Here is a 10,422-nt window from a genome sequence, read left to right on the forward strand (position 1 = left end):
GGCTCGATCCGACGGAGCCTCACTAAAGTGCGGCCATCTTGTCTCGCGCCCTCTAGCGCCCCCCTCCGCCACATATACTTAAGATAAATGAGATAATATAAAAAGTGTTATGGGTATTTATATTCTATTGTTACTTTGTTAATCTTGTTCCACTCTATTTAGTCTGACCACACACACTGTAACTAAATTATAGCTTTGCACTGGCCACCTGTTTACCTAGCAAATCAAGGATGGTTAAATGACCTTACTTTCTTTTGCAGACTGAGGACCTTGTGCTATGACTGTTAAATACCTCATGCTATCTCTCAATTAAAAATACCTGTTAAGGTATTGGTTGTGGTTATGGTCTCAGAATGTATAGAGTGCATAGTCACCCGAAGGTATCATGGTGCTTATACTTGAGGGGGAGAAGGACAACAATCCGGAAAACTATGCCTCAGCACCAAAAGTCGTCCAAAAAAGCCAGGTTTACTATGAGCGCCTAAAAGTATCCAGAGATGCCACTAAATTATTATGTAAGGGAAGAGAATTAAATACTCTGGATGCCAGGACCGAGAAACTGCATCCATCTCTTCTAGATTTAGGAAACCGAGGGACAGCCAATAGATAGGTTTTGAATGAATGCAAAGTCCTCTGATTAAATGTTTAGCAAGAAAATCCAGCGCTAAGCCATGGATATACTTGAATACTAGGCAGCACACTTTAAACTGGACAGGTTGGTCTTTAATAACAGATGGGTTCATGTCGTTAAAGGTACCTTACACATCATTCTTTCTGCAGCATTCTGTAGAAGCTGAAGATGTCTCAAGTCTCCTTCTGGTCAACCTAAATAAACTAAATAAATACTGTTAGCATAATCTAAATGGCCCCAATAACCACTGTCATAATTGTTTTCATGACATCAACAAAAACATTTTAAGTTTCCTTAAAATGTAAATCAGGAAAACTCCTTTAGAGACCATGCTGTTGATCTGTGGTTTCAGCAACAGATGTTGGACTACAAAAAATGCCCAGTTTGAAGATGGTCACATATCTCTTGTGAAACTTGTTTCTAGTAATTTGGCACAAAATGGGAGTAATGTAATAGGTCTATATTTCTTCAGCATAGTTGGATTGTTGTTTGCTTTCTTCAATAGAGGAATTACAACTGCCTTTTAAAAGTACTCAGAACTACAGCTGTTTGAAGAAAGGTGTTAAGCAAATTACAGAGACACTCTAGCATAGTAGGAGCTGAGGAGTTCATTACTCTTGGAGGGCTGGGGTAATTTGGGGAACCAAATTTATGGGGCCATTATGATGGCGGTTAATCCGCATCCTCCGGGCCGGCAGAAGACACCGCCGGCCTGGAGGATGCGGATTCACCGCCGCGGACATTGGAAACACCCACCGCCACATTAGGATGGCGGTGGGATCAGCGGCGGACGGTAAGTCCGTCCGCTGCTGATCCGTGGTGTATGCAGACAAATATGGTGGCGGTGTCTGCAAGACACCGCCAGCCATATTAGGATGCAGGCTGAAACATGCTTTTCCACGGCGGCTTTTCCGCCGTGGAAAAGCATGTGGTCTTTTGTGTTTGGGGGCCTGTTGCGGGCCCCCAGGGTGTCGGGGTGGGGGGTGCACATGGGCGGTACCTATGGTACCCCCCTGCATTTACCTGCATTTACCTGTGCATGTAAATGCAAAACATGCATTTTTAACTTTGCGGCGGGTGCTGCTTCAAACAGCACCCGCCGCAAGTTTAAAGATACAGGATGTGACCGCCAGGGTGGCGGTCACATCCTAATTGGTATGGAGGGACCGCCGCTGCCCCTGCGGACGGTCCCTCCACCTCGGGGGTGGCGGACGGTCGCAGGTCCATCCACCATCCTAATAGGCCTCTTAATTTTGTCCAGAAGTGCATTGTCTCTCAGCGTGGTAAATCAACAAGAGTAGCCTCTGCCTCTGCCATTTCCGCTGGTTCTAGCCACTCCACAGTAGGGCTGGATTTTAGACATTCGTTGATTTAACAGACCTCCTCCACAAAGAAATCATGAAATTAATTACAGCAAGTTTGAGGCGCCAGTAGTGAAACTTACACTAGCAGATGAATGGTAAAATAGAAAACATATGGGACATGATATCAGTAACACCTGCTTCACATCTAATAAATATGCTGTACTATGCCTCATAAAGAGAACAGACTGCAATATACAAAAAAGTGATTGATTGAATGCTTGAAATATTCTTAACCACTGGTAATTACTTGGGTTGCATCCCAACCCATCATTATTTTAAACACCATGCTTTAACAAAAATATAGAGGCACAGCATTTGGGTAAAAGAAGAACCAGCCCTGAACCGTGACATAATTTTAGATTGTTTGAAATTGTATCATGCTAAAAAAAATCCCATGGCTCTCTAATCTTCAAGATCAATTGGAGAAGCTGGGATTGCAGGACTGTTTTAAACGTCCGGGAAACATATTGGCAATTCCTAAGGCCAAGCTTAAAAGTGACTTTCTTTTATTTTTGAAGAACGAAAGAGATAGCCTAGAGTTGGTAAAAAACAGGGTTGTAGAACATTCATTGTTAATTAGCTCCCCACTAATTGAATTATATCTTTCTTTCTATTTTAACCAAGCAAAGATGTTTTATCTGATCAAGTTCAGGATGGGTATTGTTCATTTACTGGTTTCATCCCCACGTGATGTATATTGTGATGCCAAATTAGACCTGTGCCCATGCAACTCAACTTCCGCACAAAGCACTTTGCACTTTATGTTTTTTTGTGAAATTGTATTTTAATCCTAGACGCATCTTTATAAAACCATTATGAAGATTTTTAAATATTAGAAAGTGTCAACCTGCATTATGTTATTTACTTCTTTTAAACAATGAATTCACTTGTCTTATGGTCTATAAGTATATATCCGCTGCAGTTCGACTTCGTAATATTGTTGGAGGTTGAATTCCTGGGTAACATTTGAGTTGGTTAAAATCTTGTTATGTGTATTTGTTAGACCTAGTAGTAATATCAAGAAAGGACTAGCTTAGTTGTGTTGGCGAGACTCAGAGGGTACGTCTGTGGACAAACCTTTGGTTTGGTCATGAAGCCCTCACCCACCAACCTAGTTGGTGGCATGCTTCATCATCGGGCCCACCACAGTGACACCGAATGTGTCCCGGGTGTGCTGCGACTCCAGATTACTGAGGAGCTGGTATACTTACTGAGTGTGCTGTGATAAGTGGGTGTGAACGTGATGTTAAAAGCTATGCAGGTAGTCCCAGTTCCCGAGGGTATAAGGCTAATTTTAATATCTGGGCCCCTGCTAGCAGATAAAAAGGCAAGTGGACGTTGTGGAGTGAATTATGAGCTCCTACGTCCTATGTGGTCTACATGTTTCAGCCAGGCCTTTTGTTTACAACTGGCTTTCCTCAGGACCAATGAGTATGTGTGGGTGATAAAGTAAATAAACTATATTAAGTGGTTGGTGTGTGTTAAAAAGTGTCGCACTCGCTAAGGTGCTATACGTGTTAGAGGGGGATTCCCTCTGCTTTACTGTACATATAACAGAAAGACACAAACAGACATACAAGGTAGAGTCAATGAGAATTGTATATATTGTAACACAACATGTTGCCGGCTTCTAAGGTGCGTGAACGACCTAGAGCGGCAGGTAGAACGTGGCCATGAGGATTTGCATGGCAGGTGTGATTATAGCCTTATTTACAGCGTAGTGGCGGTGGTGGGCTAAACAGCGATGCGAGCGTAGCGTGAGGTGCAGGTTAGTATAATACATATTTCCTCACACTTGCTATTTGCTGTTAAAGCCTCCTGGGTCACCTGGCAGGGAGAGAAGACCCTAGGCATTGCAAAAAGGTATAGGTTAGGGCTTAACCTGTGGAAAAAAGATACTGCTGCTTACCCAGTTCGTAGAGGTGAATCACCATGTTTACTCACGGAATTGCCGATCTGCGTGCTCCTGCGACCTATCGTCCTGCTCCGGTGTCCCGAGTGAGAGTCTAGAGCTTCGAGGACGGCTTTATATAGCCTGTTTCATTCGCAGCACCTGGGGCAGGACTGAAATAGAGGGTGCGGTCGCGCAGAAAGCGTGGAGTCATCTCCCGTACTGCGCATGTGTGTGAGACAAGCGCTGGTAGTGGTCAATGCTGGTTTCGCGCATGCGCGGAGTATAGACTCTGTGCTGGTGCGCTTGCGCAATGCGTGCTAGTGCGGTTCAATGGTGATGGCAGCGTGAGGGAGTAACTAACCATGTTGCGGTTAAGTAAAAATGATACGACTAAGTGCCAGTCGTGTTGGGGACTGAAGGGTGAGTTTAAAAATAAGGTTTAAGATGAGGTTAGAGGGGATAAAAATAGTACAGACTTGGGACAGACCACGAGTCAGAGCGAGTCTAGGAATGGAACAAGGACCCGGTTAGTTTGACAGCGCATTCCACGGAATGGAATCATTAAGCCCCTCTATATGTGTAGAGAGGCGGTATATCCAGCGCTGTTCTTTGGTGAGAAGAGTTTGGTGAGCGGTCTAGGGTGGAAACTGTCAAATCTCAGCAAAGAGTTCCGCGATGTTGGTTTATAGTGTGTGGTGGTAGTCAGGCCCCTCTGTTCAGCTCTGATATTGAGGTCAAGGAAGGCGAGTTCAGTGGGACTGCTAGTGCAGGTGAACCGAAGGTAGGAATCACGGTTGTTAATCCATGTTAGGAAGTCCTTCAATGTGTCCTCATTGCCTTCCCAGATAATGAAAATGTCGTCGATGTAGCGACGCCAAGTTACAATATTTGCTGAGTAAGGGTTAGTGGGGGCATCAATGTGCGTCCGTTCAAAATGATGAACGTACAGCCCTGCCACGCTAGGGGCAAAAACACTCCCCATAGAGGTTCCGTTGGTCTGGAGAAAGAACTTACCCTCATATTCAAAATAGTTCTCTTTCAACGCGAGGGAAGCACAGTCCAGGATGAAATGATGTGGAGTTCGGTTTTGCCAGTCGTTTTCCATCAGGACATCATGGAGTACTTTCAGGGTGGCATCCTGTGGCAGACTTGTGTACAAGCTCTCTATGTCTAATCCGACAAGTAGTTGTGTGTCTGGATTGAAGCTGATGTCTTTAATGATGTTTAGGAGATGCTTTGTGTCCTGGATGTAGGATGGTGTCTTTTGGACCAGCGGATTCAGATAGAAGTCACAGAAGCGTGATTGAGGTTCTAGAAGGGACTGGATGCCTGACACGATGGGTCTGCCTGGGGGCGGAGTAACCCCTTTGTGCACTTTGGGCACTGTGTAGAAGAAGGGTACTCTAGCATTTTGTGTACAGAGGTAGTCCGCCTCCTGTTTGGATATGTAGTCTGCCTCATTGGCCTCTTTCACTAGTTCGTTGATTTTCTTCTGTAGTTCTTGGGTGGGATCTTTTTGTAGACACTTGTAATTACGTGTGTCGCTTAAGAGTCTGCGGCATTCAGTGTCATAGTCGCTCTTGTTCATGATCACAATCCCTCCCCCTTTATCCGCTGGTTTTATATTGCGGGTGGGATCATTTTGTAGGCGCTTGACAGTCTCCCTGTCCTGGTGGGAGAGATTGTTAAATGTATTTTTAGGTTGTAATTTCTCTATCTCAGAGTATACTGCAATTTCGAATGTGGTAATTTCCACTGGTATGCTGGCTGGTGGGGGGGTGAAATTGGACTTAAGTCTGAGGCCAGTCTCATTGATGTTCTCTGTGTCATCACTTGGTGTCTCCTTGTTTTCGAAAAAGGCTTTCAGTTTAAGTTTTCTAAAAAACTCGGCTAACTCAACATGGAGTTTGAAGGTGTCCAGTCTGGTGGTGGGGACAAAAGAAAGTCCTTTGTTGAGGACGGCAGTTTCTTCATTCGTCAGAGGTACATCAGAGATGTTGAATACCAAGGGGCTGCTGGTCTGTGGTGTTGTTATTTGCTCGGTCCTGCTTGTTCCCGGGATTTGTTCCGTGTGTTGGCACTCACTGGGTCTTCTTCTGTTACCCAATGCACTGGTTGGGGGGCCCACTGTACTTGTTGAGGGGGATTCCTTCTCTTGCCGCGAGGTCTGCGGCCTAGGCCTAAAAAAGGGTATCTCTGGTTTTGCTTGTTTTGGTAGTACGGCATCTGTCCAGGGGCATACAGTGGTGGGTATCCAAAGTATGGGGGTGGCATTGGTCCAAAGGGTGGTGGCCCAAAGTTTTGGTGTTGCGGGGGTCCTTGCCAGGGTTGTTGCCAGTGTTGGCCTCTGCGTCCTCTCCCTCTGGTTTTGTAGGATCCTGTGCTGGAGCCGCTCGATATAGAGCTGTTGTCTCCTGAGCTATCTGTGCCTTTTGTAGGTGCAGTGTACTGATCATCAGCGTCGGGGTAGGTTTTTAAGTAGCTGAAGTTTTTGAGATCTTTTTCAAATTTCTTGATCTTAGTTTGGGTCAGGTATTCTTTGTATTCATTCATTTCACGATTTTGGTCATCCAGTTTCTTCTTGTAACCCGTGAGTGTGGTTCGGAAGTGAGTTTCTGTTGCCTGAATTTCTATAATGACAGCGTCTGACAGGCGTTTAGCAGTTTTAATTATGAGTATGAGCCAGTCCCTGGTGCAATGCCAGGCTATCTGTGCCCAGTCCTTTCTGAAGGTGGCGTCATCAAGAAAGATTCTGGGTGCGTCGGTAACCAGAAGGCCTCTAGGTGCTGTGTTGGTGCGGAGATATTGTGCGAGGATAACATCATGTAGGATTGTTCGTATCCTATTCTGCTTTTTCTCAGTGAGAGTGTCCCAGTCTGTAGTCTGTGCTATGGTAGTAGCTGTGTTAAAATCTGCCAGGAGGGAGGGGTCGGCGAGGATTTCACTGACATCATCCTCAGTGAAAGTTAGGCCTGTGTTTTCTGCCATGTCGTATAGGTTGAATATCTCTCGCAGCTGTGCGCTGCCTAGTATCAGCAAATCAATATCAGAGCTGAACAGAGGGGCCTGACTACCACCACACACTATAAACCAACATCGCGGAACTCTTTGCTGAGATTTGACAGTTTCCACCCTAGACCGCTCAGGGAGAATTTACCATTCGGTCAATTTCTGCGCATACGACGCAATTGTAGCAAAATTCAGGATTTCAAATCACAGTCCAAGGCACTAGTCCACAAACTTGAGGATCGAGGCTACCCGACTAGAATCATCGCCAAAACCTGCAAAAGAGCACGCAACCAGAATAGAGAAGCACTCTTGGAAACCCTCGTCAAACCACCGGAAACGCCCACCTTGACGTGCGTCACTACCTACAATACATCCTCTAACCAGGTATCCAACATAATCCGCAAAAATTGGAAGATCATTAATTCTGGCACTAGAAAGTGGGAGCCACCACGGTTCGCTTTCAAAAGAGCGAAGAACCTTAAAGACCAATTGGTGTCCACTAGACCTAAGAAAAATCCCCGGCAGACAGGCAACACGATCTTAAACGCATGGGGCCTACCCAAAATAACAGGCCACCAACCCTGTAACAACTGTAGTGTCTGTCATTTGACCACCCCTTCCAAAACACTGTCACTGGAAAACGGCAAAACCTGGATACAACGCCAGTTTACCAATTGTAACTCATCCAATCTTGTGTACCTCATCACATGCCGGTGTGGTCTCAGATACATTGGCATGACCACCCGAAAAGTCAGAACCAAGATGACTGAACACAGAAGCACCCTGCGCTGTGGTAAAAACATCAGTAAACTGACACAACACTTCCTCACCCAAAATCACACCCCAAATGACTTTACATGGACAGTAATTGAACAATTCGCAGTATCTGACTGCAATGAGAAAACTCTTCTCATCAAAGAACAGCGCTGGATATACCGCCTCGCTACACATATAGAGGGACTTAATGATTCCATTCCGTGGAATGCGCTGTCAAACTAACCGGGTCCTTGTTCCATTCCTAGACTCGCTATGACTCGTGGTCTGTCCCAAGTCTGTACTATTTTTATCCCCTCTAACCTCATCTTAAACCTTATTGTTAAATTCACCCTTCAGTCCCCAACACGACTGGCACTTAGTCGTATCATTTTTACTTAACCGCAACATGGTTAGTTACCCCCTCACGCTGCCATCACCATTGAACCGCACTAGCACGCATTGCGCAAGCGCACCAGCACAGAGTCTATACTCCGCGCATGCGCTAAACCAGCATTGACCGCTACCAGCGCTTGTCTCACACACATGCGCAGTACGGGAGATGACTCCACGCTTTCTGCGCGACCACACCCTCTATTTTAGTCCTGCCCCAGGTGCTGCGAATGAAACAGGCTATATAAAGCCGTCCTCGAAGCTCTAGACTCTCACTCGGGACACCGGAGCAGGACGATAGGTCGCAGGAGCACGCAGATCGGCAATTCCGTGAGTAAACATGGTGATTCACCTCTACGAACTGGGTAAGCAGCAGTATCTTTTTTCCACAGGTTAAGCCCTAACCTATACCTTTTTGCAATGCCTAGGGTCTTCTCTCCCTGCCAGGTGACCCAGGAGGCTTTAACAGCAAATAGCAAGTGTGAGGAAATATGTATTATACTTACCTGCACCTCACGCTACGCTCGCATCGCTGTTTAGCCCACCACCGCCACTACGCTGTAAATAACGCTATAATCACACCTGCCATGCAAATCCTCATGGCCACCTTCTACCGCTCTAGGTCGTTCACGCACCTTAGAAGCCGGCAACATGTTGTGTTACAAATATACAATTCTCATTGACTCTACCTTGTATGTCTGTTTGTGTCTTTCTGTTATATGTACAGTAAAGCAGAGGGAATCCCCCTCTAACACGTATAGCACCTTAGCGAGTGCGACACTTTTTAACACACACCAACCACTTAATATAGTTTATTTACTTTATCACCCACACATACTCATTGGTCCTGAGGAAAGCCAGTTGTAAACAAAAGGCCTGGCTGAAACATGTAGACCACATAGGATGTAGGAGCTCATAATTCACTCCACAACGTCCACTTGCCTTTTTATCTGCTAGCAGGGGCCCAAATATTAAAATTAGCCTTATACCCTCGGGAACTGGGACTACCTGCATAGCTTTTAACATCACGTTCACACCCACTTATCACAGCACACTCAGTAAGTATACCAGCTCCTCAGTAATCTGGAGTCGCAGCACACCCGGGACACATTCGGTGTCACTGTGGTGGGCCCGATGATGAAGCATGCCACCAACTAGGTTGGTGGGTGAGGGCTTCATGACCAAACCAAATGGTTTGTCCACAGACGTACCCTCTGAGTCTCACCAACACAACTAAGCTAGTCCTTTCTTGATATTACTGCATATAAACCAGGGGATCCGGACTAGCCTATCTAGTCCTCTCTCTCCATTTTGATTTGCTGCTATTTGTTAGACCTGACACCTTTGGCGTGGTTTTTCCCCCATCTTTTTGCCTCTGACTCATGTATTTTTGATGCTGTGCTGGATTTCGTTTTTGCTGGTTTAGATGTTTTGGACACTCTGCCACTGCTGATCAGTGCCAGAGTGTAAGTGCTACCTCTGTAAATTGTCATATTGATTGAATATACCTGATTGGCATATTTGTATCACCATGAAGTCCCTAGTAAAGTGCACTGTGTGTGCCAGGGCTGGTGATGACAGATGCTACTAGTGGGCCTGCAGCGCAGATTGCGCCACCCACATGGGAAGCCCTAAAATGGTGTCGCAGGCCTGCCAGCGCAGGGCCTGTGTGCAGTCAGTGACTGCCATGTCCGCCTGGCCAGTGTCCCCACTGGCTGGGCCTAACCCTTCCCTGTCTTTGCACATCAGTCACCCCTATGGAAGGCTCAGGGTACCCCCCTGGGCAGGGCGCAGTGTAGGGGGCAGGTAGAGCATGTACTAGTGCAGGGAACATGCTCTGGTAGTGGGCAGCAGCCATTTTGTGCGCTCACTGCTGTAAGGCTATCTTGCTCCATAGAATAACATGGGGGAGGCTGGTCCCAATGGATACCAGCCTATCTTCTCATAGGAACAAGATGGGATATAAGTGAATGATATCCCTGAACTCAGACTTTAATGACACATCTTTTAGTGAAGGTTGTTTTTAAATTCTGTGTTTGAGAATAGTACTTTTAGAAAGTGGCTGTTCTCTTGTCTAAACCTTTCTGTGTGCCTGGGCCTGTTTGATGATTGCCTGTCTGGTCTGAGTGTGACAGGGGCTGCAGAGCCCCCGGAGGGAGGGGGTCGGAGTCAGCCCGTGGATGAAAGGCAGCATCTGCTGCCAGGGAAGCGGGAGGAGATAGCGCCTGATAGTGACGGGCTGTGCCTGCCTGGCCACCATGCTGGCTCCCCCTCCTGCGGGCCAACTGTCACCTCTGACCCTGATGCTGACAGGAAGAAGGAAACCAGAAACACCCCACCGCTCCAGCAACCCCCAGAACTGGTTTAGACCGGGCTCA

This window comes from Lissotriton helveticus, chromosome 5_1 (genome assembly GCF_964261635.1).
Source record: "Lissotriton helveticus chromosome 5_1, aLisHel1.1, whole genome shotgun sequence".
Classification (NCBI taxonomy): Eukaryota; Metazoa; Chordata; class Amphibia; order Caudata; family Salamandridae; genus Lissotriton; species Lissotriton helveticus.